This window comes from Cadophora gregata, assembly GCF_030347475.1.
Source record: "Cadophora gregata isolate MNR1 chromosome Unknown scaffold_13, whole genome shotgun sequence".
NCBI lineage: Eukaryota > Fungi > Ascomycota > Leotiomycetes > Helotiales > Ploettnerulaceae > Cadophora > Cadophora gregata.
Window position 1 is genome coordinate 1,753,493 of NW_026695936.1, and position 6,000 is coordinate 1,759,492.

Sequence of the window (6,000 nt, forward strand, 5' to 3'; positions counted from 1 at the left end):
CTATAATCTACTATTATACTTCTTATTACCTTTAAATATACCCTTATAGTAAGGCAGCTATTTAGAAGTAGTAGGTTTCTAAACTACCTCTTATAGTATATATTAAAGTCTTTTACTACTACTTAATTATTATTCCGGAATTTCTTAAGAGTAATATTAAGTTCTAGTAATATACTCTCTTAAGGTATTCCTTCTTAAACTCTATATATATACGAATCTAATATATTATATAAGTTATATTATTAGTTCGTAAACTTATATTATAGAAGTATAGGAGGTAATCAGAAAGGATAGATAATCTTAGTTAGAAGAAGAACTACTTTTAAATATAAACCGAAGGTTATTCGGGAGGTAGTATATATTATAACTCTTAGATACTTTTTATAATATATAATTTTTAAACACTTTTAAACTAAACCTTAGATTTTAATATATATTAATATATACTTATTATTTATTTACTAATATAATACTAATACTAATTAGTAGTTACTTTATACTATAAAATAGATAAGTTAAATACAATAAAGTTAACTCTTAAGATATAATACTAAATTAATATTAGTAAGCTTTTATTAAAACTAAATAAAGTAAGCTTTATAGAGTAACTAGAGAACTCTTATTAAAATTAAGTAAAGTAAGTTCTATACTACTAAAAAATAATAGCTACTCTTTAATAGTTATTAAGATATTTCTGAAGCTATTTAATTAGATATTTCCGAGATATAAAAGATACTTTTAAAACACTTATAAATCGCCTCTAGTATAATAGCGACTTTAATAAACTAAGTTATAAAATAACCTAAAGTAAAAGTAAGAAGTAGTAGAACCTTAATATAAGATAGAACACTAGCTTTTAAAGCACTTTTAGCTAGTCTTATAGTAGTAGATATTAATAGTCTAGTTTAAGGATTTATAGATTATTTTATAAGGAAGAGTATTAAGGAAAAGATATTATTTTAAGACTTTTAAGAATACTTTCCAGATTAAATAGCAGATAATTTTAAGAAGATAATAAGTAAGTAATAATAAAAGCTCTAAGATTATCTTTTAAAGAATTAAGTTTATATTTAATATTAAAAGGGATTATAGATTTCTTAAGCTCTTATAATAGTAGTTTAAGTATAAGAGAATACTTAGTTAGATAGATAAGAAACTAAACTACTACCAGACTTATTATTTAGCCTCTTTTTAGATAAGGTTTAGACTTATAATTAAAGAGAGAACTAAATATAATAAATACTTTATTAAAACTTGCTTAATATATTATTTCTATTTATAGAGATTATAGCCCTTAAGAATATAAAGATAAAGTATTAAAATAGCTAAGGGAGGATATAAATAAGTGATCCTTTAAAAGAATAAGTTTTATTTTAATATCCGGACTCTTAAGGACTTTTATATATTAAACTCTTTATAAAAGGTAAAGATCTCTATAAAGCCTCTTCTTTTATTAATATTAAAAGAAAGGAGTTATTTCTAATAAGACTAAAGAGATAGTATACTAATCAGCTTTTAGTATAAAAACTAAGAGATAATAGTTTACTAGATCCTACCTTAGCTCTTATAATATACTTAAGGGATAAGATATTACCTCCTTTTTAAGTACTTAGCTAAAATAGACTATATTCAGAGCTTATTTATCTAAGTTAGTATATTATAGAACTAATCTCTTTAGAATAAGTAAAATCGCTAGTAAGCCTTAGTAAGATATATACTAAAAAGCTTTAATATAGTAAAGCTAGAGATTATCTTAATAAGAAGCTTTATAATTTTACTAACTTTTATTAATAAGTATTAGCAGAGTTTATGCTATAGTATAGGGTATTTCTATCTATACTCTAAGATAAAGCCTTATTATACTACTACTAGTACTTTTAAAATAAGAGGTACTTATTTAATAAGCTAGTACGAGCTACTTATAATAATTATAAGATAGAGAAGAGAGCTAATTAATACTTAAGTCGATAGTTTAGTATAACCTTTTTTATATTTTAAAATAAGCTACTTTAAAAAAGTAAATTAGCTCTAATATAGTTAGAAAACTTCATAAGAGAGCTATAAAGTATCTAATTAGGTCTTAAAGATAATAGTATATAAAATAACGAAATATTATATAATAAGCTAGTATAAGAGGTTTTAGGAAATCCCTTATTTAAAATAGCTTTATTTAAGCTACCTCTGATGTTTTTTATATTAATAGATAGCTTTTACGCAGCTATAAGCGTAAAAATAATATAAGATTCTAGATTTAGATCTAAGAGATATTCCGGGAATAATATAAATTAGTCTTAAATATATATTATAGATAGTAATACTTATTACTTAGACTAAAAGATAAAGTTATCTCTAAGGAATAAATATAGAGATAGATTTAAAGTATTCTTAGGCTATATAAGATATATTATCTATAAGAAAATAGACTATTATAGTAACTATTACTCTAACTAAAAGTAAGTAGCTTTAAAAGTAAGGTATTTTATAGAATAAAAAGCTAAAGGTATTAAGCTTATAGATAAGTCTTATAAGATATATATAATATACTTTAAAAAAGAGGAGTTAGATTCGGAGCTTAATTAGAACTAGTTCAGGAGACCTAATAAAGACTATAAAAAAGATAATTCTAATACTTCTATAGAAGATAATAATAACTATTCTAATAATACTAAAGCAGATATAAAGGATAAAGATAGAATAGTATATTTTATTACTATATTTTATACGTTAAAAATAGAATATAATATAAGGTAAGTTCTTTAGTACCTTAAGGAGCGTAAAGTAATTTATATCCTCTAAAATATAATCGAGTAACTTAAGCTTAAGATAATAATAAAAGCTTTTATTACTTAATAGTCTAAGATAGTTTTTTAAGGTCTTTTAATTAATACTAGAGTGTTAAAAAGAAATATAAGTAGTCTTAATTAGTTACGAGCTTTATAATAAACCTAAAAAGTTATATTTAATAAAAGAGAAGCGAGGCGTTATTAGATCTAATTCAGAGCTAGTATAAGAGTAGTATTAGGAAATATTATAATTAATATACTTATTAGATAGTTAGAATTTATAATTATAGATACTAATATACTATTCTTAATATACCTTTAATAGCTTAATAAGCTAGGGATCTACTATAATAACCTTACTAATACCTTAGTTTAAGGGGATATTAAGTACTTAAATTATCCGGAAAAGTAGGTATATATAGCTTCTTTTAGATTAATATTACTAATTATTAGAGTATTTAGATAGAGATATATTAGCTTATCACCTAATAGAAATAGAGATTTATAGACTTTATAAGTGATTTAGTTACTTATTAGTATAAAATTTATAATATATTTTAAACTAAGTAGGTTATATACTAGATTCTGATATTATATAATAAGTAAAAGAGATATATAAGTATTATTAAAAGTATATAGATACTTTATATTAGTTCTGATTTAGACTTTATAATAATATTAACTTTAACTATATAGTTTATATTAATATTATAATATTTAGTAATTAATATACCCTTTATATAGTTAATAAGGTAATAAGATTTAAGGTAGCGAGATAGCTTTGAAAAGAGTCTAGTTTAGTATCTACTTAATCTATATTTAATATATTTAAAGCTATATAGATTAATATATATTTAGAACTACCTGATTTTACAGTTTATAACTATAGAATAAACTTTAACTTTAAGGAGTTTTAGAGCTCACTTAGGTTAGTTAGAACTATCTCTAAACTTATTTTAGTAGAGGTATATTATTCTATTAGTAAAGTAGAGAGATATTACTATTTACTTTACTATACTTATAAAATTATTATAAAAGAATATAAAGATCTTAACATTAAGGAACGCTTATAAATAGCTATTAAAGCTATAAATAATATAGCTAGACTTAATAGCTTAGTCTTTATATTACTAGTTTTTAGTATATACCCTAAGATAACAGAATTAGATCCTTTTAATCTATTAGTTAAATAATAAGTAGTAACTATTAAGAAAGCTATAAAGGCTATATATAAGTTTTATACTATATAAAAAGTTAATAATATATTAGCTACTTGAAATAGCTTTAAAACTACTTATATTTATAATCTTTAGATTAATAATAAGGTACTTATTTAGAGGGAGAAATCTAAAAAGTAAAAAAGACCTTATAATTTCTTAAGAATAAATAATAAGGATTATAAGATTAATATAAAAAATAATAAAATATAGATATTTTATTTTACTTTTATTTAACTATTTACTATAAATAGCTTTAGTATTAAGTAAAGAAAAGAAAAATTACTAGAAGATACTTAATATTAAGAATAATAAACTTAGAAGATATCTGAATTAATACTAAAACTTATTTATATTAAGATCTTATTTATAGAGTAGATCGATAGATTACTAATAATTAATAATAATTATAATACTAAGATATATATAGTATATAATACTAAGGCGTTCTTAATAGAGAAAGAGATAAGAGATTAAGAGCTTTTTATCTAGCTATAATTAAAAAGTAAGATTATAACCCCGAGACTACTATTCTAAAGATCCTATTAAGTAAAATATAAAGCCCTTATTAAAAGAGGTGTTTTTATCCTTATTTATAAAGATAACCCTAAGGTAAAAGACTAGTGTATCTTTAAGTCTAGAATAGTAAACTAAGTTAAGGGTAAAGAGATAGTAAGCTTATATAAGAAATCTAGGCTTATTATTTAATACTTTAATAATAAGAGTAAATAAGAGATCTTAATTTAATTACTAATAATCTAATAGATTAGTTAAAGACTTATTATATACTTAGCTATAGTACTTAGCTATTTAGAATATATTTAGAATAACTCTAAATTAAAGCTAATAATATAAGATATTACTTAGGCTTATACTTAAGTAGTAATAAAGCTTCTTCGTAAGATATTTATATAGCTACTAACAGAGATTACTAACGAGTTTCTACTTAGTATAATATTTATAATAGTACTTTTATTATATAATATACTTAAGTCTAGAAACTATTAGTTTAATATATATTATAAGTACTATATAAAGAGCTTTTAAATAGAAATATTAACTTATAACTCGTGCTTTTTAATAAGTATTAAAGGAACTAATAAGTTCAGAATTATAAGAATATAAATAAATAATACTCTTATTCTAAGAGATAAGATATTCTTAGTAAGAAAATAAGAAGCAATTAATTAGGCTAGCTTTATAACTAAACTAATATAAGTTCTAAACTAATCTAAATTATTAATATTTAATAAGTATACTATTATTATAGAAAAGAATAGCTTTTATATATCTTGTGACGATTCAGGTGGTATCTTAGGTGCCTCAGGCTACTAACCCTTATTCGTATATATAACCTTCAGGCAGAACCCTTCTGGTTCTACACCTTGATATTTTAAGTATTCGAACCACCTTTTACTTGCTTCACGTTATATTATATTAAGGTCAAATACTAATATCTGACTTTACGGCTACCTCCTTTAAACAACTCTTCTTCCTTTAATCGACTCACCTGCAAACTTTTAAATCGACGGTATTAATACCCCCTTAAAACCTTAGCTTACACCTTACTGTAAAACTCAATGACTACAACGTCTTTTAAGGATTAGCTATAACTACAGCTAGCTCTTCCTTCTCTTTCTCCCTCCTTTTCCGACTACTTATAGACCTTTTCGCTAAGCCTGTCTGTTCTCTCTCTTAATAGACTTAAAGCTTATACAGATAGCCTTACAGCTTCAGTCTCTTATTAATAATAAATATTAGTTTGCTTGTAATTTCGACCTTTTTATAAAGTAACTGATTTAGCAGATTAGTTAGAAACATACTAGTCTACTGCCTCTATACTCTCTGACTCAAGAGGCTCTTTAAGCTAAGCTTATTACCTTCGCCTCTCTTATCTTTTGTTAAATCTCTACTAGCTTAAAAGCTCTAACTCCTCCTGACTCTAAAACTACTCGATAGATACTTATAATAGTTCAAGATACCTGTAACGTTTCTAACTC